Here is a 21880-nt window from a genome sequence, read left to right as displayed (position 1 = left end):
ATGCCTGTAAACCCCTTTTTTGGGCCTCCAAAGTTTTCAACATTTTTGCAGGCCTAAAATGTATTCTAAGGCCTTTTTTGGGCTGATAACATATTCTAAACTGTCAAGGGTGTAGGATGCATTTTTCGTGCCCAAAATATTTTTGGGAATTTAAGTAGTCTAGAATGTAGGTTAATGCCCCTATCAGGCTGCAAATGTTTTTGGGACATTCAGAGCTCTCTGACACAGTTTTTGGCCACCATCATTTGCTGGACTTTTGGGGGTCTAGGATGCCTGTAAACCCCTTTTTTGGGCCTCCAAAGTTTTCAACATTTTTGCAGGCCTAAGATGCATTCTAAGGCCTTTTTTGGGCTGATAACATACTCTGAACTTTCAGGGGTGTAGGATGCATTTTTCGTCCTAAAATATTTTTGGGAATTTAAGTAGTCTAGAATGTAGGTTTATGCCCCTATCAGGCTGCAAATGTTTTTGGGACATTCAGAGCTCTCTGACACAGTTTTTGGCCACCATCATTTGCTGGACTTTAGGGGGTCTAGGATGCCTGTAAACCCCTTTTTTGGGCCTCCAAAGTTTTCAACATTTTTGCAGGCCTAATATGCATTTTAAGGCCTTTTTTGGGCTGCTAACATATTCTGAATTTATGGGGTGTAGGATGCATTTTTCGTGCCCAAAATATTTTTGGGAATTTCAGTGGTCTAGTATGCGGGTTAATGCCCCTTTCAGGTTGCAAATGTTTTTGGGACATTCAGAGCTCTCTGACACAGTTTTTGGGCCACCAACATTTTCTGGACTTTAGGGGGTCTAGGATGCCTGTAAACCCCTTTTTTGGGCATCCAAAGTTTTCAACATTTTTGCAGGCCTAAGATGCATTCTAAGGCCTTTTTTGGGCTGATAACATACTCTGAACTTTCAGGGGTGTAGGATGCATTATTCGTGCCCAAAATATTTTTTGGAATTTCAGTTGTCTAGAATGCGGGTTAATGCCGCTATCAGGCTGCAAATGTTTTTGGGACAATCAGAGCTCTCTGACACAGTTTTTGGCCACAAACATTTGCTGGACTTTAGGGGGTCTAGGATGCCTGTAAAACCCTTTTTTGGGCCTCCAAAGTTTTCAACATTTTTGCAGGCCTAAGATGCATTTTAAGGCCTTTTTTGGGCTGCTAACATATTCTGAACTTTCAGGGGTGTAGGATGCATTATTCGTGCCCAAAATATTTTTGGGAATTTCAGTGGTCTAGAATGCGGGTTAATGCCGCTATCAGGCTGCAAATGTTTTTGGGACATTCAGAGCTCTCTGACACAGTTTTTGGCCACAAACATTTGCTGGACTTTAGGGGGTCTAGGATGCCTGTAAACCCCTTTTTTGGGCCTCCAAAGTTTTCAACATTTTTGCAGGCCTAAGATGCATTTTAAGGCCTTTTTTGGGCTGCTAACATATTCTGAACTTTCAGGGGTGTAGGATGCATTTTTCGTGCCCAAAATATTTTTGGGAATTTCAGTGGTCTAGAATGCGGGTTAATGCCCCTTTCAGGCTGCAAATGTTTTTGGGACATTCAGAGCTCTGTGGCTCAGTTTTTGGGCCACCAACATTTTCTGGACTTTAGGGGTCTAGGATGCCTGTAAACCCCTTTTTTGGGCCTCTAAAGTTTTCAATATTTTTGCTGGTCTAAGATGCATTTTAAGGCCTTTTTCGGGCTGCTAACACATTCTGAACTTTCAAGGGTGTAGGGTGCATTTTTAGTGCCCAAAATATTTTTGGGAATTTCAGTGGTCTGGGATGCGGGTTAATGCCCCTTTCAGGTTGCAAATGTTTTTGGGACATTCAGAGCTCTCTGACACAGTTTTTGGGCCACCAACATTTTCTGGACTTTAGGGGGTCTAGGATGCCTGTAAACCCCTTCTTTGGGCATCCAAAGTTTTCAACATGTTTGCAGGGTTAAGATGTATTTTAAAGTCTTTTTTGGGCTGATAACATATTCTAAACTGTCAGGGGTGTAGGATGCATTTTTCGTGCCCAAAATATTTTTGGGAATTTCAGTGGTCTAAGAAGCGGGTTAATGCCCCTTTCGAGCTGCAGATGTTTTTCGGCCATTCAGAGCTCTCTGGCACAGTTTTTGGCCACAAACATTTGCTGGACTTTAGGGGGTCTAGGATGCCTGTAAACCCCTTATTTGGGCCTCCAAAGTTTTTAACATTTTTGCAGGCCTAAGATGCATTTTAAGGTCTTTTTTGGGCTGCTAACATATTCTGAACTTTCAGTGGTGTAGGATGTATTTTTTTGTGCCCAAAATATTTTTGGGAATTTCAGTGGTCTAGAATGCGGGTTAATGCCCCTATCAGGCTGCAAATGTTTTTGGGACATTCAGAGCTCTCTGACACAGTTTTTGGCCACAAACATTTACTGGACTTTAGGGGGTCTAGGATGCCTGTAAACCCCTTATTTGGGCCTCCAAAGTTTTTAACATTTTTGCCAGCCTAAGATGCATTCTAAGGCCTTTTTTGGGCTGATAACATATTCTAAACTGTCAAGGGTGTAGGATGCATTATTCGTGCCCAAAATATTTTTGGGAATTTCAGTGGTCTAGAATGCGGGTTAATGCCGCTATCAGGCTGCAAATGTTTTTGGGACAATCAGAGCTCTCTGACACAGTTTTTGGCCACAAACATTTGCTGGACTTTAGGGGGTCTGGGATGCCTGTAAAACTCTTTTTTGGGCCTCCAAAGTTTTCAACATTTTTGCAGGCCTAAGATGCATTTTAAGGCCTTTTTTGGGCTGCTAACATATTCTGAACTTTCAGGGGTGTAGGATGCATTATTCGTGCCCAAAATATTTTTGGGAATTTCAGTGGTCTAGAATGCGGGTTAATGCCGCTATCAGGCTGCAAATGTTTTTGGGACATTCAGAGCTCTCTGACACAGTTTTTGGCCACAAACATTTGCTGGACTTTAGGGGGTCTAGGATGCCTGTAAACCCCTTTTTTGGGCCTCCAAAGTTTTCAACATTTTTGCAGGCCTAAGATGCATTTTAAGGCCTTTTTTGGGCTGCTAACATATTCTGAACTTTCAGGAGTGCAGGATGCATTTTTCGTGCCCAAAATATTTTTGGGAATTTCAGTGGTCTAGGATGCAGGTTAATGCCACTTTCGGGCTGCAAATGTTTTTGGGACATTCAGAACTCTCTGGCACAGTTTTTGGGCCAACCACATTTTCTGGACTTTAGGGGGTCTACGATGCCTGTAAACCCCTTTTTTGGGCCTCCAAAGTTTTCAACATTTTTGCAGGCCTAAGATGCATTCTTAGGCCTTTTTTGGGCTGATAACATATTCTAAACTGTCAGGGGTGTAGGATGTATTTTTTCGTGCCCAATATATTTTTGGGAATTTCAGTGGTCTAGAATGCGGGTTAATGCCCCTATCAGGCTGCACATGTTTTTGGGACATTCAGAGCTCTCTGACACAGTTTTTGGCCACAAACATTTGCTGGACTTTAGGGGGTCTAGGATGCCTGTAAACCCCTTATTTGGGCCTCCAAAGTTTTTAACATTTTTGCAGGCCGAAGATGCATTCTAAGGCCTTTTTTGGGCTGATAACATACTCTGAACTTTCAGGGGTGTAGGATGCATTTTTCGTCCCAAAATATTTTTGGGAATTTAAGTAGTCTAGAATGTAGGTTCATGCCCCTATCAGGCTGCAAATGTTTTTGGGACATTCAGAGCTCTCTGACAAAGTTTTTGGGCCGCCAAAATTTTCAGGACTTTAGGGGGTCTAGGATGCCTGTAAACCCCTTTTATGGGCCTCCAAAGTTTTCAACATTTTTGCAGGCCTAAGATGCATTCTAAGGCCTTTTTTGGGCTGCTAACATATTCTGAACTTATGGGGTGTAGGATGCATTTTTCGTCCCAAAATATTTTTGGGAATTTAAGTAGTCTAGAATGTAGGTTTATGCCCCTATCAGGCTGCAAATGTTTTTGGGACATTCAGAGCTCTCTGACAAAGTTTTTGGGCCGCCAAAATTTTCAGGACTTTAGGGGGTCTAGGATGCCTGTAAACCCCTTTTATGGGCCTCCAAAGTTTTCAACATTTTTGCAGGCCTAAGATGCATTCTAAGGCCTTTTTTGGGCTGATAACATACTCCGAACTTTCAGGGGTGTAGGATGCATTTTTCGTGCCCAAAATAATTTTGGGAATTTCAGTGGTCTAGTATGCGGGTTAATGCCCCTTTCAGGTTGCAAATGTTTTTGGGACATTCAGAGCTCTCTGACACAGTTTTTGGCCACCATCATTTGCTGGACTTTAGGGGGTCTAGGATGCCTGTAAACCCCTTTTTTGGGCCTCCAAAGTTTTCAACATTTTTGCAGGCCTAATATGCATTTTAAGGCCTTTTTTGGGCTGCTAACATATTCTGAACTTATGGGGTGTAGGATGCATTTTTCGTGCCCAAAATATTTTTGGGAATTTCAGTGGTCTAGTATGCGGGTTAATGCCCCTTTCAGGTTGCAAATGTTTTTGGGACATTCAGAGCTCTCTGACACAGTTTTTGGGCCACCAACATTTTCTGGACTTTAGGGGGTCTAGGATGCCTGTAAACCCCTTTTTTGGGCATCCAAAGTTTTCAACATTTTTGCAGGCCTAAGATGCATTCTAAGGCCTTTTTTGGGCTGATAACATACTCTGAACTTTCAGGGGTGTAGGATGCATTATTCGTGCCCAAAATATTTTTGGTAATTTCAGTGGTCTAGAATGCGGGTTAATGCCGCTATCAGGCTGCAAATGTTTTTGGGACATTCAGAGCTCTCTGACACAGTTTTTGGCCACAAACATTTGCTGGACTTTAGGGGGTCTAGGATGCCTGTAAACCCCTTTTTTGACCCTCCAAAGTTTTCAACATTTTTGCAGGCCTAAGATGCATTTTAAGGCCTTTTTTGGGCTGATAAAATACTCTGAACTTTCAGGGGTGTAGGATGCATTTTTCGTCCCAAAATATTTTTGGGAATTTAAGTAGTCTAGAATGTAGATTTATGCCCCTATCAGGCTGCAAATGTTTTTGGGACATTCAGAGCTCTCTGACACAGTTTTTGGCCACCATCATTTGCTGGACTTTAGGGGGTCTAGGATGCCTGTAAACCCCTTTTTTGGGCCTCCAAAGTTTTCAACATTTTTGCAGGTCTAATATGCATTTTAAGGCCTTTTTTGGGCTGATAACATACTCTGAACTTTCAGGGGTGTAGGATGCATTTTTCGTCCCAAAATATTTTTGTGAATTTAAGTAGTCTAGAATGTAGGTTTATGCCCCTTTCAGGCTGCAAATGTTTTTGGGACATTCAGAGCTCTCTGACACAGTTTTTGGGCCGCCAAAATTTTCTGGACTTTAGGGGGTCTAGGATGCCTGTAAACCCCTTTTATGGGCCTTCAAAGTTTTCAACATTTTTGCAGGCCTAAGATGCATTCTAAGGCCTTTTTTGGGCTGATAACATACTCCGAACTTTCAGGGGTGTAGGATGCATTTTTCGTGCCCAAAATATTTTTGGGAATTTAAGTAGTCTAGAATGTAGGTTAATGCCCCTATCAGGCTGCAAATGTTTTTGGGACATTCAGAGCTCTCTGACACAGTTTTTGGCCACCATCATTTGCTGGACTTTAGGGGGTCTAGGATGCCTGTAAACCCCTTTTTTGGGCCTCCAAAATTTTCAACATTTTTGCAGGCCTAAAATGTATTCTAAGGCCTTTTTTGGGCTGATAACATATTCTAAACTGTCAAGGGTGTAGGATGCATTTTTCGTGCCCAAAATATTTTTGGGAATTTAAGTAGTCTAGAATGTAGGTTAATGCCCCTATCAGGCTGCAAATGTTTTTGGGACATTCAGAGCTCTCTGACACAGTTTTTGGCCACCATCATTTGCTGGACTTTTGGGGGTCTAGGATGCCTGTAAACCCCTTTTTTGGGCCTCCAAAGTTTTCAACATTTTTGCAGGCCTAAGATGCATTCTAAGGCCTTTTTTGGGCTGATAAAATACTCTGAACTTTCAGGGGTGTAGGATGCATTTTTCGTCCCAAAATATTTTTGGGAATTTAAGTAGTCTAGAATGTAGGTTTATGCCCCTATCAGGCTACAAATGTTTTTGGGACATTCAGAGCTCTCTGACACAGTTTTTGGCCACCATCATTTGCTGGACTTTAGGGGGTCTAGGATGCCTGTAAACCCCTTTTTTGGGCCTCCAAAGTTTTCAACATTTTTGCAGGCCTAATATGCATTTTAAGGCCTTTTTTGGGCTGCTAACATATTCTGAACTTATGGGGTGTAGGATGCATTTTTCGTGCCCAAAATGATTTTGGGAATTTCAGTGGTCTAGTATGCGGGTTAATGCCCCTTTCAGGTTGCAAATGTTTTTGGGACATTCAGAGCTCTCTGACACAGTTTTTGGGCCACCAACATTTTCTGGACTTTAGGGGGTCTAGGATGCCTGTAAACCCCTTTTTTGGGCATCCAAAGTTTTCAACATTTTTGCAGGCCTAAGATGCATTCTAAGGCCTTTTTTGGGCTGATAACATACTCTGAACTTTCAGGGGTGTAGGATGCATTATTCGTGCCCAAAATATTTTTGGTAATTTCAGTGGTCTAGAATGCGGGTTAATGCCGCTATCAGGCTGCAAATGTTTTTGGGACATTCAGAGCTCTCTGACACAGTTTTTGGCCACAAACATTTGCTGGACTTTAGGGGGTCTAGGATGCCTGTAAACCCCTTTTTTGGGCCTCCAAAGTTTTCAACATTTTTGCAGGCCTAAGATGCATTTTAAGGCCTTTTTTGGGCTGATAAAATACTCTGAACTTTCAGGGGTGTAGGATGCATTTTTCGTCCCAAAATATTTTTGGGAATTTAAGTAGTCTAGAATGTAGGTTTATGCCCCTATCAGGCTACAAATGTTTTTGGGACATTCAGAGCTCTCTGACACAGTTTTTGGCCACCATCATTTGCTGGACTTTAGGGGGTCTAGGATGCCTGTAAACCCCTTTTTTGGGCCTCCAAAGTTTTCAACATTTTTGCAGGCCTAATATGCATTTTAAGGCCTTTTTTGGGCTGCTAACATATTCTGAACTTATGGGGTGTAGGATGCATTTTTCGTGCCCAAAATGATTTTGGGAATTTCAGTGGTCTAGTATGCGGGTTAATGCCCCTTTCAGGTTGCAAATGTTTTTGGGACATTCAGAGCTCTCTGACACAGTTTTTGGGCCACCAACATTTTCTGGACTTTAGGGGGTCTAGGATGCCTGTAAACCCCTTTTTTGGGCATCCAAAGTTTTCAACATTTTTGCAGGCCTAAGATGCATTCTAAGGCCTTTTTTGGGCTGATAACATACTCTGAACTTTCAGGGGTGTAGGATGCATTATTCGTGCCCAAAATATTTTTGGTAATTTCAGTGGTCTAGAATGCGGGTTAATGCCGCTATCAGGCTGCAAATGTTTTTGGGACATTCAGAGCTCTCTGACACAGTTTTTGGCCACAAACATTTGCTGGACTTTAGGGGGTCTAGGATGCCTGTAAACCCCTTTTTTGGGCCTCCAAAGTTTTCAACATTTTTGCAGGCCTAAGATGCATTTTAAGGCCTTTTTTGGGCTGATAAAATACTCTGAACTTTCAGGGGTGTAGGATGCATTTTTCGTCCCAAAATATTTTTGGGAATTTAAGTAGTCTAGAATGTAGGTTTATGCCCCTATCAGGCTGCAAATGTTTTTGGGACATTCAGAGCTCTCTGGCACAGTTTTTGGCCACCATCATTTGCTGGACTTTAGGCGGTCTAGGATGCCTGTAAACCCCTTTTTTGGGCCTCCAAAGTTTTCAACATTTTTGCAGGTCTAATATGCATTTTAAGGCCTTTTTTGGGCTGATAACATACTCTGAACTTTCAGGGGTATAGGATGCATTTTTCGTCCCAAAATATTTTTGGGAATTTAAGTAGTCTAGAATGTAGGTTTATGCCCCTATCAGGCTGCAAATGTTTTTGGGACATTCAGAGCTCTCTGACACAGTTTTTGGGCCGCCAAAATTTTCTGGACTTTAGGGGGTCTAGGATGCCTGTAAACCCCTTTTATGGGCCTCCAAAGTTTTCAACATTTTTGCAGGCCTAAGATGCATTCTAAGGCCTTTTTTGGGCTGATAACATACTCCGAACTTTCAGGGGTGTAGGATGCATTTTTCGTGCCCAAAATATTTTTGGGAATTTAAGTAGTCTAGAATGTAGGTTAATGCCCCTATCAGGCTGCAAATGTTTTTGGGACATTCAGAGCTCTCTGACACAGTTTTTGGCCACCATCATTTGCTGGACTTTAGGGGGTCTAGGATGCCTGTAAACCCCTTTTTTGGGCCTCCAAAGTTTTCAACATTTTTGCAGGCCTAAGATGCATTTTAAGGCCTTTTTTGGGCTGCTAACATATTCTGAACTTTCAGGGGTGTAGGATGCATTATTCGTGCCCAAAATATTTTTGGGAATTTCAGTGGTCTAGAATGCGGGTTAATGCCGCTATCAGGCTGCAAATGTTTTTGGGACATTCAGAGCTCTCTGACACAGTTTTTGGCCACAAACATTTGCTGGACTTTAGGGGGTCTAGGATGCCTGTAAACCCCTTTTTTGGGCCTCCAAAGTTTTCAACATTTTTGCAGGCCTAAGATGCATTTTAAGGCCTTTTTTGGGCTGCTAACATATTCTGAACTTTCAGGGGTGTAGGATGCATTTTTCGTGCCCAAAATATTTTTGGGAATTTCAGTGGTCTAGAATGCGGGTTAATGCCCCTTTCAGGCTGCAAATGTTTTTGGGACATTCAGAGCTCTGTGGCTCAGTTTTTGGGCCACCAACATTTTCTGGACTTTAGGGGTCTAGGATGCCTGTAAACCCCTTTTTTGGGCCTCTAAAGTTTTCAATATTTTTGCTGGTCTAAGATGCATTTTAAGGCCTTTTTCGGGCTGCTAACACATTCTGAACTTTCAAGGGTGTAGGGTGCATTTTTAGTGCCCAAAATATTTTTGGGAATTTCAGTGGTCTGGGATGCGGGTTAATGCCCCTTTCAGGTTGCAAATGTTTTTGGGACATTCAGAGCTCTCTGACACAGTTTTTGGGCCACCAACATTTTCTGGACTTTAGGGGGTCTAGGATGCCTGTAAACCCCTTCTTTGGGCATCCAAAGTTTTCAACATGTTTGCAGGGTTAAGATGTATTTTAAAGTCTTTTTTGGGCTGATAACATATTCTAAACTGTCAGGGGTGTAGGATGCATTTTTCGTGCCCAAAATATTTTTGGGAATTTCAGTGGTCTAAGAAGCGGGTTAATGCCCCTTTTGAGCTGCAGATGTTTTTCGGCCATTCAGAGCTCTCTGGCACAGTTTTTGGCCACAAACATTTGCTGGACTTTAGGGGGTCTAGGATGCCTGTAAACCCCTTTTTTGGGCCTCCAAAGTTTCCAACATTTTTGCAGGCCTAAAATGTATTCTAAGGCCTTTTTTGGGCTGATAACATATTCTAAACTGTCAGGGGTGTAGGATGCATTTTTCGTGCCCAAAATATTTTTGGGCATTTCAGTGGTCTAGAATGCGGGTTAATGCCCCTTTCGGGCTGCAAATGTTTTTGGGACATTCAGAGCTCACTGGCACAGTGTTTGGGCCACCAACATTTTCTGGACTTTAGGGGGATCTAGGATGCCTGTAAACCCCTTTTTTGGGCCTCCAAGTTTTTCAACATTTTTGCAGCCTAAGATGCATTCTAAGGCCGTTTTTGGGCTGATAACATATTCTAAACTGTCAGGGGTGTAGGATGCATTTTTCGTGCCCAAAATATTTTTGGGAATTTCAGTGGTGTAGGATGCGGGTTAATGCCCCTTTCGAGCTGCAAACGTCTTTGGGACATTCAGAGCTCAATGGCAGAGTTTTTGGGCCACCAACATTTTCTGGACTTTAGGGGGTCTAGGATGCCTGTAAACCCCTTTTTTGGGCCTCCAAAGTTTTCAACATTTTTGCAGGCCTAAGATGCATTCTAAGACCTTTTTTGGGCTGATAACATATTCTAAACTGCCAGGGGTGTAGGATGCATTTTTCGGGCCCAAAATATTTTTGGGAATTTCAGTGGTCTAGGATGCAGGTTAATGCCCCTTTCGGGCTGCAAATGTTTTTGGGACATTCAGAACTCTCTGGCACAGTGTTTGGGCAACCAACATTTTCTGGACTTTAGGGGGTCTAGGATGCCTGTAAACCCCTTTTTTGGGCATCCAAAGTTTTCAACATTTTTGCAGGGCTAAAATGCAGTTTAAGGCCTTTTTTGGGATGCCAACATATTCTGAACTTTCAGGGGTGTAGGATGCATTTTTTGTGCCCAAAATATTTTTGGGAATTTCAGTGGTCTAGTATGCGGGTTAATGCCCATTTCGGGCTGCAAATGTTTTTGGGACATTCAGAGCTCTCTGGCACAGTGTTTGGGCCACCAACATTTTCTGGACTTTAGGGGGTCTAGGATGCTTGTAAACCCCTTTTTTGGGCCTCTAAAGTTTTCAATATTTTTGCTTTCCTAAGATGCATTTTAAGGCCTTTTTTGGGCTGCTAACATATTCTGAACTTTCAAGGGTGTAGGATGCATTATTCGTGCCCAAAATATTTTTGGGAATTTCAGTGGTCTAGAATGCAGGTTAATGCCGCTATCAGGCTGCAAATGTTTTTGGGACATTCAGAGCTCTCTGACACAGTTTTTGGCCACAAACATTTGCTGGACTTTAGGGGGTCTAGGATGCCTGTAAACCCCTTTTTTGGGCCTCCAAAGTTTTCAACATTTTTGCAGGCCTAATATGCATTTTAAGGCCTTTTTTGGGCTGATAACATACTCTGAACTTTCAGGGGTGTAGGATGCATTTTTCGTCCCAAAATATTTTTGGGAATTTAAGTAGTCTAGAATGTAGGTTTATGCCCCTATCAGGCTGCAAATGTTTTTGGGACATTCAGAGCTCTCTGACACAGTTTTTGGGCCGCCAAAATTTTCAGGACTTTAGGGGGTCTACGATGCCTGTAAACCCCTTTTATGGGCCTCCAAAGTTTTCAACATTTTTGCAGGCCTAATATGCATTTTAAGGCCTTTTTTGGGCTGATAACATACTCCGAACTTTCAGGGGTGTAGGATGCATTTTTCGTGCCCAAAATATTTTTGGGAATTTAAGTAGTCTAGAATGTAGGTTAATGCCCCTATCAGGCTGCAAATGTTTTTGGGACATTCAGAGCTCTCTGACACAGTTTTTGGCCACAAACATTTGCTGGACTTTAGGGGGTCTAGGATGCCTGTAAACCCCTTTTTTGGGCCTCCAAAGTTTTCAACATTTTTGCAGGCCTAATATGCATTTTAAGGCCTTTTTTGGGCTGATAACATACTCCGAACTTTCAGGGGTGTAGGATGCATTTTTCGTGCCCAAAATATTTTTGGGAATTTAAGTAGTCTAGAATGTAGGTTAATGCCCCTATCAGGCTGCAAATGTTTTTGGGACATTCAGAGCTCTCTGACACAGTTTTTGGCCACCATCATTTGCTGGACTTTAGGGGGTCTAGGATGCCTGTAAACCCCTTTTTTGGGCCTCCAAAGTTTTCAACATTTTTGCAGGCCTAAAATGTATTCTAAGGCCTTTTTTGGGCTGATAACATATTCTAAACTGTCAAGGGTGTAGGATGCATTTTTCGTGCCCAAAATATTTTTGGGAATTTAAGTAGTCTAGAATGTAGGTTAATGCCCCTATCAGGCTGCAAATGTTTTTGGGACATTCAGAGCTCTCTGACACAGTTTTTGGCCACCATCATTTGCTGGACTTTTGGGGGTCTAGGATGCCTGTAAACCCCTTTTTTGGGCCTCCAAAGTTTTCAACATTTTTGCAGGCCTAAGATGCATTCTAAGGCCTTTTTTGGGCTGATAACATACTCTGAACTTTCAGGGGTGTAGGATGCATTTTTCGTCCTAAAATATTTTTGGGAATTTAAGTAGTCTAGAATGTAGGTTTATGCCCCTATCAGGCTGCAAATGTTTTTGGGACATTCAGAGCTCTCTGACACAGTTTTTGGCCACCATCATTTGCTGGACTTTAGGGGGTCTAGGATGCCTGTAAACCCCTTTTTTGGGCCTCCAAAGTTTTCAACATTTTTGCAGGCCTAATATGCATTTTAAGGCCTTTTTTGGGCTGCTAACATATTCTGAACTTATGGGGTGTAGGATGCATTATTCGTGCCCAAAATATTTTTGGGAATTTCAGTGGTCTAGAATGCGGGTTAATGCCGCTATCAGGCTGCAAATGTTTTTGGGACAATCAGAGCTCTCTGACACAGTTTTTGGCCACAAACATTTGCTGGACTTTAGGGGGTCTGGGATGCCTGTAAAACCCTTTTTTGGGCCTCCAAAGTTTTCAACATTTTTGCAGGCCTAAGATGCATGTTAAGGCCTTTTTTGGGCTGCTAACATATTCTGAACTTTCAGGGGTGTAGGATGCATTATTCGTGCCCAAAATATTTTTGGGAATTTCAGTGGTCTAGAATGCGGGTTAATGCCGCTATCAGGCTGCAAATGTTTTTGGGACATTCAGAGCTCTCTGACACAGTTTTTGGCCACAAACATTTGCTGGACTTTAGGGGGTCTAGGATGCCTGTAAACCCCTTTTTTGGGCCTCCAAAGTTTTCAACATTTTTGCAGGCCTAATATGCATTTTAAGGCCTTTTTTGGGCTGCTAACATATTCTGAACTTATGGGGTGTAGGATGCATTTTTCGTGCCCAAAATATTTTTGGGAATTTCAGTGGTCTAGTATGCAGGTTAATGCCCCTTTCAGGTTGCAAATGTTTTTGGGACATTCAGAGCTCTCTGACACAGTGTCATGATCTCTGCTTCCAAAAGGTCAGGGTTTTCCCAACTCCCTTGGAAGCAGATCCATAACCCAGGTTCCGAGTGCCAACCAGTCCCAATTGGGACCTTTTGGACCCAGTCCTGGCGCCAGTGGCACCAGGCTCATAAATATGCCCAGTCCCAGCGCTGGAAGCGCCGGGCTCATAATGCTTGGGTGGACTTACCTTCAGCAGACCATGCTGCTTACTTGCCTGCCAGTTGAGCCTCTGATCCTCTTCTGTTTGGAACTACTTTTCCTGTTGGGTGGGGCTGGAGCCACTCCCTAGATTCAGAACACTGGAACTCTTCAGGAAGGCAGGAACTCTTTTCTTACCAGGAACTCTTTTCTTACTTAGGCGTGGCTGTGGAAGGAGACACCTAAGCACTACAGGAGGCTATTTAAACCACACCCGGTGGATGAATCTTGCTTTGCGTTATTCTGCAACCTCTGCAGCAGAACGCTCATCGTGTCTTCTGCATCCGGTCCAGGGCCTAAGGAAAAAGGCTTACCATCCTGAATCCAGTCTTCAGCAACACCTATAAAGACAAGAAAGAACAGGTTAGCATTCCGGCATCTGAAAGGCAAAGGCTTACCATCCTGAATCCAGTCTTCAGCAACACCTATAAAGACAAGAAAGAACAGGTTAGCATTCCGGCATCTGAAAGGCAAAGGCTTACCTACTCTTCGTGCGCTCCGGAGGTCTTCACACTGCATTCCGGCATCTGAAAGACAAAACAAGGTGCGTTTAAAGACATTGGGGAACTTTAATACTCACGTGCCATTACTCCTTTCCACATCTAATCCAGTGGGTATTCCGGCACCCTGCAGCCGCTCCGAACTCGTACCTGCAAAATAAAAAGACAGTTAGAGCGCATAGTGAAGCAGGCAACAAGCGCTTACTTACGTGCTTCCAGGCGCTTCTATTCATCACACGGGCTCCATCTTCAACTCACTTCAGCCCGTCATCCGCCATCGCCGGAACCCTGCAAAACAAGAGACATCATTACTAAAGACTTTAAAGACATTTGAATGACTCGAAACTTACCGTTCGTGCAGTAAACGACGGACAGCAGTCCTCTGAAGTCAAGAGGCCTGCGCTACCTATCCAGTGAAGAAACTGGTTACAGCACCCTGCCCCGAGGCAGATGGAGAGCTCGGCATTCACTTACCTAAGGTGAGAGCGTTAACCTTTGGGGGTCTACAGGAGAGGAGAAGAGGAAAGAGATAGGGACACCCCAATAACCCCAGTTCATTGACCCCATATTTTCTATCTGCAGACATCTTACTCTACACGTCAGGCATACAGTGCACAGAGGTCCAGCCCAAAGAGCCAACCAGGTGCTACATATCACCTTTGAAGATACGGTAGTCGCCCAGTCAAGACCGGCGCCTCTGCGAGAATCAGGTGAGCGTTACAGAACGCAAAGCCTACCGCAAAACTCTCGCCCAGGCGCTATGGAAACCTCGGATACTGACCCCCTAGCCCGGTTACTTGGGGAACTAAGGGCAGAAGTGCATGCAGCTCGTCAGGAAACGAATGCTCTAAGAAGGGAACTAATTATTTCCAAGGAGAGAACAGACAATCTTGCTAGACAAGTGCTACAGTCACAAGCCGGACAGACCCCGTTACCCGCATCAGGGGCAAATCTTCCTTCAACATCCTCTATGAATCCAGTGCAGATCAACCTACCTGGGAATGTACCACTGGCTCCGCCCGAACGATTTTCTGGTGACCCAAAGAGGTTTGCAGTATTTATCAATCAGTGCCGGTTGCACTTCTTATGCCGGCCAGCAGCCTTTCCAACTGATCAAGCAAAAGTAGCTTTTGTACTTTCGTACCTTAGTGGCAATGCGGCAGACTGGTCGATCCCTCTAGTTAATCAAGATAATCCGGTTCTCCATGATTTTCAAGCCTTTCAGCTTAGTATGGAAAAACTGTTCGCAAGACATTCACAGGGGCAGGCCTTGGACAATGAGCTTCTTTCGTTGCGACAGGGTAATCAAGACCTTTTGGCTTATATTGCATCTTTCAATAGACTAATAGTGGAAACTCAATGGCCTGAGGACAAAAGGATTACGCTGTTTTATAGAGGTCTACGTGGAGAGCTCAAAGACGTTTTAGCCCAAGTAGTGAATCCCCCACAAGACTGTTCGGATTATGTAGACTTGGTCGTTCAAATAGATCACAGGCTGCAGAACAGGAAGGCCGATCGTTCCAAGTTTGATGCTCGAGTATTTTCCAAACCGCCAACTCCTTCCAAAGGAGTAGACTCCGGGGAACCCATGCAAATAGGGGGTCTGAAAGGTCCTCTAACACAAAGGGAGCGGGAAAGGAGGAAACAGTTGCAATTATGCCTATATTGCGGAAACTCAGGGCACTTTCTTCGAGACTGTCCGGTGAAACCTGCCAAGAAGGCAGTAGGAGCTGCAGTTACCAAAGTTACAAACTCTGAGCAGGGAAACGACCTCGCCCGACAAGAATAGAGGTCCTCTTGCCGAGCGTGAAAACCAGTTCCGTGACCTCGCATTTCGTGATACCTATGGTCCTCATTAGCCCTGATAATCCGGATCGATTACATGCAATTGAAGCTTACGTCGACAGCGGTGCCATCGGCAATTATGTGGATCATGAAATGGTTTTGAGGATGAATCTAACTCTTTGTCCCAAGGCTGTAAAGGACGTCATTACTACGGTGGATGGTACAGAGATAGCCTCCGGGCCAGTAACGCATACCACTCAAGAGGTGACGCTAGTAAGTCAAGATGGACACCATGAGAAGATAGTGTTCGATGTGATCAAGGCCCCTCAGTTTCAGATTATTCTAGGAATACCTTGGTTAGAGAAACACAATCCTCTGATCGATTGGCGAGCAAGAACGGTCCAGTTTCCAGAATGTGTCTCTACTTGTCACCCTCCACCTGGTGTTGCACTGGCCGCAATTTCTTCAGAGACTCCCCAGTTACCTCCCGAATACCTAGAATACCAAGATGTTTTCCGGAAGGATCAGGCTAACTCTCTACCTCCTCATAGGTCTTATTACTGCCAGATAGACCTGATACCTGGATCTACGCCTCCTTGTAGTAGAATTTATGCCCTCACCGAGCCTGAGAACCTTCACCTTCGACAATACCTGGATCAATACCTGGCAAATGGGTTTATTCGTCCTTCCAAGTCCCCTGCTTCTTCAGCTTTGTTCTTCGTTCCAAAAAAGGAAGGAGACCTTAGAACTTGTATCGATTATCGCTCCCTGAACCAGATCACCGTTAAGAATAGATATCCGTTACCTTTGATCCCTGAACTCCTGGACCAAGTCAGAAAAGCATGCATATATACAAAGCTGGATCTTAGAGGAGCTTACCACTTGGTACGAGTAAAAGAGGGCGATGAATGGAAGACGGCCTTCCGCACCAAGTATGGGCTATTTGAATATCAGGTCATGCCCTTCGGACTTTGTAATGCCCCAGCCGCCTTTCAATATTTTATGAACGATGTCCTCAGAGAGCTCATAGATGTATGTGTTGTTGTTTACATTGACGACATCCTCGTTTATTCTTCATCGGAATCTGAACATCGGAAACACGTAAAAATGATCCTCGAAAGATTGCGTCAACACAAACTTTTCGCTAAATTGGAAAAATGTGTTTTCAACGTGACTGAAGTTGAATTCTTGGGATTCATATTATCACCTGGCAGAGTGCCTATGGATTCAAAGAAGGTCGATGCAGTTCTCAAATGGCCATCACCATCCTCTGTAAAAGGTGTGCAAAGCATGTTAGGCTTCGCTAACTTTTACCGCAGGTTTATCCCCGAATTCTCTCGAATAGTCCAGCCCATCACTGCCTTGTTAAAGAAAAACAAACGTTTTGAATGGTCTACCGAGGCGGAACAAGCTTTCCAGGATTTGAAGACTAAATTTATCTCTGCACCAATCTTAAAACACCCTCGCCCCGAACTCCCCTACATCGTGGAAACTGATGCTTCAAGCCTTGCCATGGGGGCAGTTCTATCACAAAAGGACCCGGTAACCAATCAGTTGCATCCCGTGGCATTTTGGTCCCGCAAATTCTCGCCTCCTGAAATCAATTACACGATTACTGACAAGGAACTTCTGGCTATCAAGTCTGCCTTTAAGGCTTGGCGGCATCATCTGCTGGGGGCCCGACACACCGTTACTGTGATTACGGATCACCGAAACCTGCAATATTTGAAGACCGCAAAAGCCCAATCCTCTAGACAACTCCGTTGGGCATTATTCTTTGCCGAGTTTGACTTCATAATTACCTATCGACCTGGTACAAAGAACGGTAAAGCCGATGTCCTTTCTCGGATGGGAGTGGAAGAACACTTGGTCAACCCTAAACCTGTACCAATCATTCCCGAACAAAGAATTCTGGGTGTAATCGCCACAGAATCCATAGAGGAAGTTAAGGATAAAGCCAGGCAACTTGTAACTCCAGCAGACATACAGAATTGGCATCTGCAGGGAAAGGACTTTGCAGTAAAGGACAACTTATTGTATTTCCAAGAACGATTATACCTACCCAGCACAGATTTACAGAAAAAAGTAATCTCTTGTTATCACGACTCTTTAATGGAAGGTCATCCCGGTATAGCCAAGACCTCAGAAAAGATCAAGCGCTACTTCTGGTGGCCGTCTTGGAAAAAAGATATCAGAGACTTTATAATGTCCTGTGGAGTATGCGCCCAAAACAAGAGTCAAAAGGAAAGACCAGCAGGCCTCTTACGCCCTATTGACATCCCACCTCGCCCTTGGCATACGCTTTCTATGGACTTCATCACCGATCTACCTCCATGCTCCGGATACAATACGATTCTAGTAATCGTGGACTTATTCTCCAAGATGGCGCATTTCATTCCGCTCAAAGGCTTGCCAATAGCAGCAACTCTGGCCCGAGAATTTCTCGAAAACATCGTCCGACTGCACGGTTTTCCTTCGGTTCTAATTTCGGATCGAGGTAGTCAATTTAATTCTCATTTTTGGCGAAGTTGCTGTCGGTCGGCTCAAATTGATGTGAGACTATCGACCAGTCACCACCCTCAGACCGACGGACAAACCGAGAGGACCAATCAAACTCTGGAACAGTATTTACGCTGCATGCTGCAACAAACTGAAAAAACTTGGAAAGATATCCTTTGGATAGCCGAGTATGCCTACAATAACTCTGTCCATTCGGGAACTGGGAAAACCCCGTTTTTTCTTTTGTACGGCAGTCACCCTCGAACCTCGGAGTTGGATCCCCTCCAAGATCTTGAAACACCAGCAGTAGACTACCTGCATTCTACAATCACCCAAGCCTTTAAGGAAGCTGTTTCTCACCTTCAAAGGGCTAAAGAACAATACAAGAAAGCAGCAGATCAACATCGGAAGGAAGCCCCTCACTATCAAGTAGGGGATCAAGTCTGGTTATCCACCAAATATCTATCTCTAAAAGGGCCACGCACATTCAACCCAAGATACCTTGGTCCCTATTCCATCACTACCATAGTAAACCCAGTAGCGGTCAAGTTGGACTTGCCCCCGCACATGAAGATACATCCGGTCTTCCACGTCTCTCTATTAAAACCCGTGCAACCTCAAACCCGACTAACCAAATCTCCAAAACCTATCCTAGTGGATGGAGAACTCGAGTTTGAAGTCAAAAGCATTCTGGACTCCAAGATCTCCAAATCTAAACTATTCTACCTAATTGACTGGAAAGGCTACGGCCCCCAAGAGAGATCCTGGGAACCTGCTGAATATGTCCACGCTCCTCGCCTAATCAAAAGATTTCACCGAACATTTCCTGACAAGCCAAAACCCCCGGAGAAGCCCGGTTTGGGAGGGGCCTTGAGGGGGGGTACTGTCATGATCTCTGCTTCCAAAAGGTCAGGGTTTTCCCAACTCCCTTGGAAGCAGATCCATAACCCAGGTTCCGAGTGCCAACCAGTCCCAATTGGGACCTTTTGGACCCAGTCCTGGCGCCAGTGGCACCAGGCTCATAAATATGCCCAGTCCCAGCGCTGGAAGCGCCAGGCTCATAATGCTTGGGTGGACTTACCTTCAGCAGACCATGCTGCTTACTTGCCTGCCAGTTGAGCCTCTGATCCTCTTCTGTTTGGAACTACTTTTCCTGTTGGGTGGGGCTGGAGCCACTCCCTAGATTCAGAACACTGGAACTCTTCTGGAAGGCAGGAACTCTTTTCTTACCAGGAACTCTTTTCTTACTTAGGCGTGGCTGTGGAAGGAGACACCTAAGCACTACAGGAGGCTATTTAAACCACACCCGGTGGATGAATCTTGCTTTGCGTTATTCTGCAACCTCTGCAGCAGAACGCTCATCGTGTCTTCTGCATCCGGTCCAGGGCCTAAGGAAAAAGGCTTACCATCCTGAATCCAGTCTTCAGCAACACCTATAAAGACAAGAAAGAACAGGTTAGCATTCCGGCATCTGAAAGGCAAAGGCTTACCATCCTGAATCCAGTCTTCAGCAACACCTATAAAGACAAGAAAGAACAGGTTAGCATTCCGGCATCTGAAAGGCAAAGGCTTACCTACTCTTCGTGCGCTCCGGAGGTCTTCACACTGCATTCCGGCATCTGAAAGACAAAACAAGGTGCGTTTAAAGACATTGGGGAACTTTAATACTCACGTGCCATTACTCCTTTCCACATCTAATCCAGTGGGTATTCCGGCACCCTGCAGCCGCTCCGAACTCGTACCTGCAAAATAAAAAGACAGTTAGAGCGCATAGTGAAGCAGGCAACAAGCGCTTACTTACGTGCTTCCAGGCGCTTCTATTCATCACACGGGCTCCATCTTCAACTCACTTCAGCCCGTCATCCGCCATCGCCGGAACCCTGCAAAACAAGAGACATCATTACTAAAGACTTTAAAGACATTTGAATGACTCGAAACTTACCGTTCGTGCAGTAAACGACGGACAGCAGTCCTCTGAAGTCAAGAGGCCTGCGCTACCTATCCAGTGAAGAAACTGGTTACAGCACCCTGCCCCGAGGCAGATGGAGAGCTCGGCATTCACTTACCTAAGGTGAGAGCGTTAACCTTTGGGGGTCTACAGGAGAGGAGAAGAGGAAAGAGATAGGGACACCCCAATAACCCCAGTTCATTGACCCCATATTTTCTATCTGCAGACATCTTACTCTACACGTCAGGCATACAGTGCACAGTGGTCCAGCCCAAAGAGCCAACCAGGTGCTACACATCACCTTTGAAGATACGGTAGTCGCCCAGTCAAGACCGGCGCCTCTGCGAGAATCAGGTGAGCTTTACACACAGTTTTTGGGCCGCCAAAATTTTCTGGACTTTAGGGGGTCTAGGATGCCTGTAAACCCCTTTTTTGGGCCTCCAAAGTTTTCAACATTTTTGCAGCCTAAGATGCATTCTAAGGCCTTTTTTGGGCTGATAAAATATTCTAAACTGTCAGGGGTGTAGGATGCATTTTTCGTGCCCAGAATATTTTTGGGAATTTCAGCGGTGTAGGATGCGGGTTAATGCCCCTTTCGAGCTGCAAACGTATTTGGGACATTCAGAGCTCAATGGCAGAGTTTTTGGGCCACCAACATTTTCTGGACTTTAGGGGGTCTAGGATGCCTGTAAACCCCTTTTTTGGGCCTCCAAAGTTTTCAACATTTTTGCAGGCCTAAGATGCATTCTAAGACCTTTTTTGGGCTGATAACATATTCTAAACTGCCAGGGGTGTAGGATGCATTTTTCGGGCCCAAAATATTTTTGGGAATTTCAGTGGTCTAGGATGCAGGTTAATGCCCCTTTCGGGCTGCAAATGTTTTTGGGACATTCAGAACTCTCTGGCACAGTGTTTGGGCAACCAACATTTTCTGGACTTTAGGGGGTCTAGGATGCCTGTAAACCCCTTTTTTGGGCATCCAAAGTTTTCAACATTTTTGCAGGGCTAAAATGCAGTTTAAGGCCTTTTTTGGGATGCCAACATATTCTGAACTTTCAGGGGTGTAGGATGCATTTTTTGTGCCCAAAATATTTTTGGGAATTTCAGTGGTCTAGTAGGCGGGTTAATGCCCCTTTCGGGCTGCAAATGTTTTTGGAACATTCAGAGCTCTCTGGCACAGTGTTTGGGCCACCAACATTTTCTGGACTTTAGGGGGTCTATGATGCTTGTAAACCCCTTTTTTAGGCCTCTAAAGTTTTCAATATTTTTGCAGCCTAAGATGCATTCTAAGGCCTTTTTTTGGCTGATAACATATTCTAAACTGTCAGGGGTGTAGGATGCATTTTTGGTGCCCAAAATATTTTTGGGAATTTCAGTGGTCTAGGATGCGGGTTAATGCCCCTTTCAGGCTGCAAATGTTTTTGGGACATTCAGAGCTCTGTGGCTCAGTTTTTGGGCCACCAACATTTTCTGGACTTTAGGGGTCTAGGATGCCTGTAAACCCCTTTTTTGGGCCTCTAAAGTTTTCAATGTTTTTGCTGGTCTAAGATGCATTTTAAGGCCTTTTTCGGGCTGCTAACACATTCTGAACTTTCAAGGGTGTAGGGTGCATTTTTAGTGCCCAAAATATTTTTGGGAATTTCAGTGGTCTGGGATGCGGGTTAATGCCCCTTTCAGGTTGCAAATGTTTTTGGGACATTCAGAGCTCTCTGACACAGTTTTTGGGGCACCAACATTTTCTGGACTTTAGGGGGTCTAGGATGCCTGTAAACCCCTTCTTTGGGCATCCAAAGTTTTCAACATGTTTGCAGGGTTAAGATGCATTTTAAAGTCTTTTTTGGGCTGATAACATATTCTAAACTGTCAGGGGTGTAGGATGCATTTTTCGTGCCCAAAATATTTTTGGGAATTTCAGTGGTCTAAGAAGCGGGTTAATGCCCCTTTCGGGCTGCAGATGTTTTTCGGCCATTCAGAGCTCTCTGGCACAGTTTTTGGCCACCAACATTTGCTGGACTTTAGGGGGTCTAGGATGCCTGTAAACCCCTTATTTGGGCCTCCAAAGTTTTTAA

Source organism: Ambystoma mexicanum, chromosome 14 (assembly GCF_040938575.1).
Source record: "Ambystoma mexicanum isolate Mex_15411 chromosome 14, UKY_AmexF1_1, whole genome shotgun sequence".
Classification (NCBI taxonomy): Eukaryota; Metazoa; Chordata; class Amphibia; order Caudata; family Ambystomatidae; genus Ambystoma; species Ambystoma mexicanum.
Note: the sequence above shows the minus strand (reverse complement) of the source record.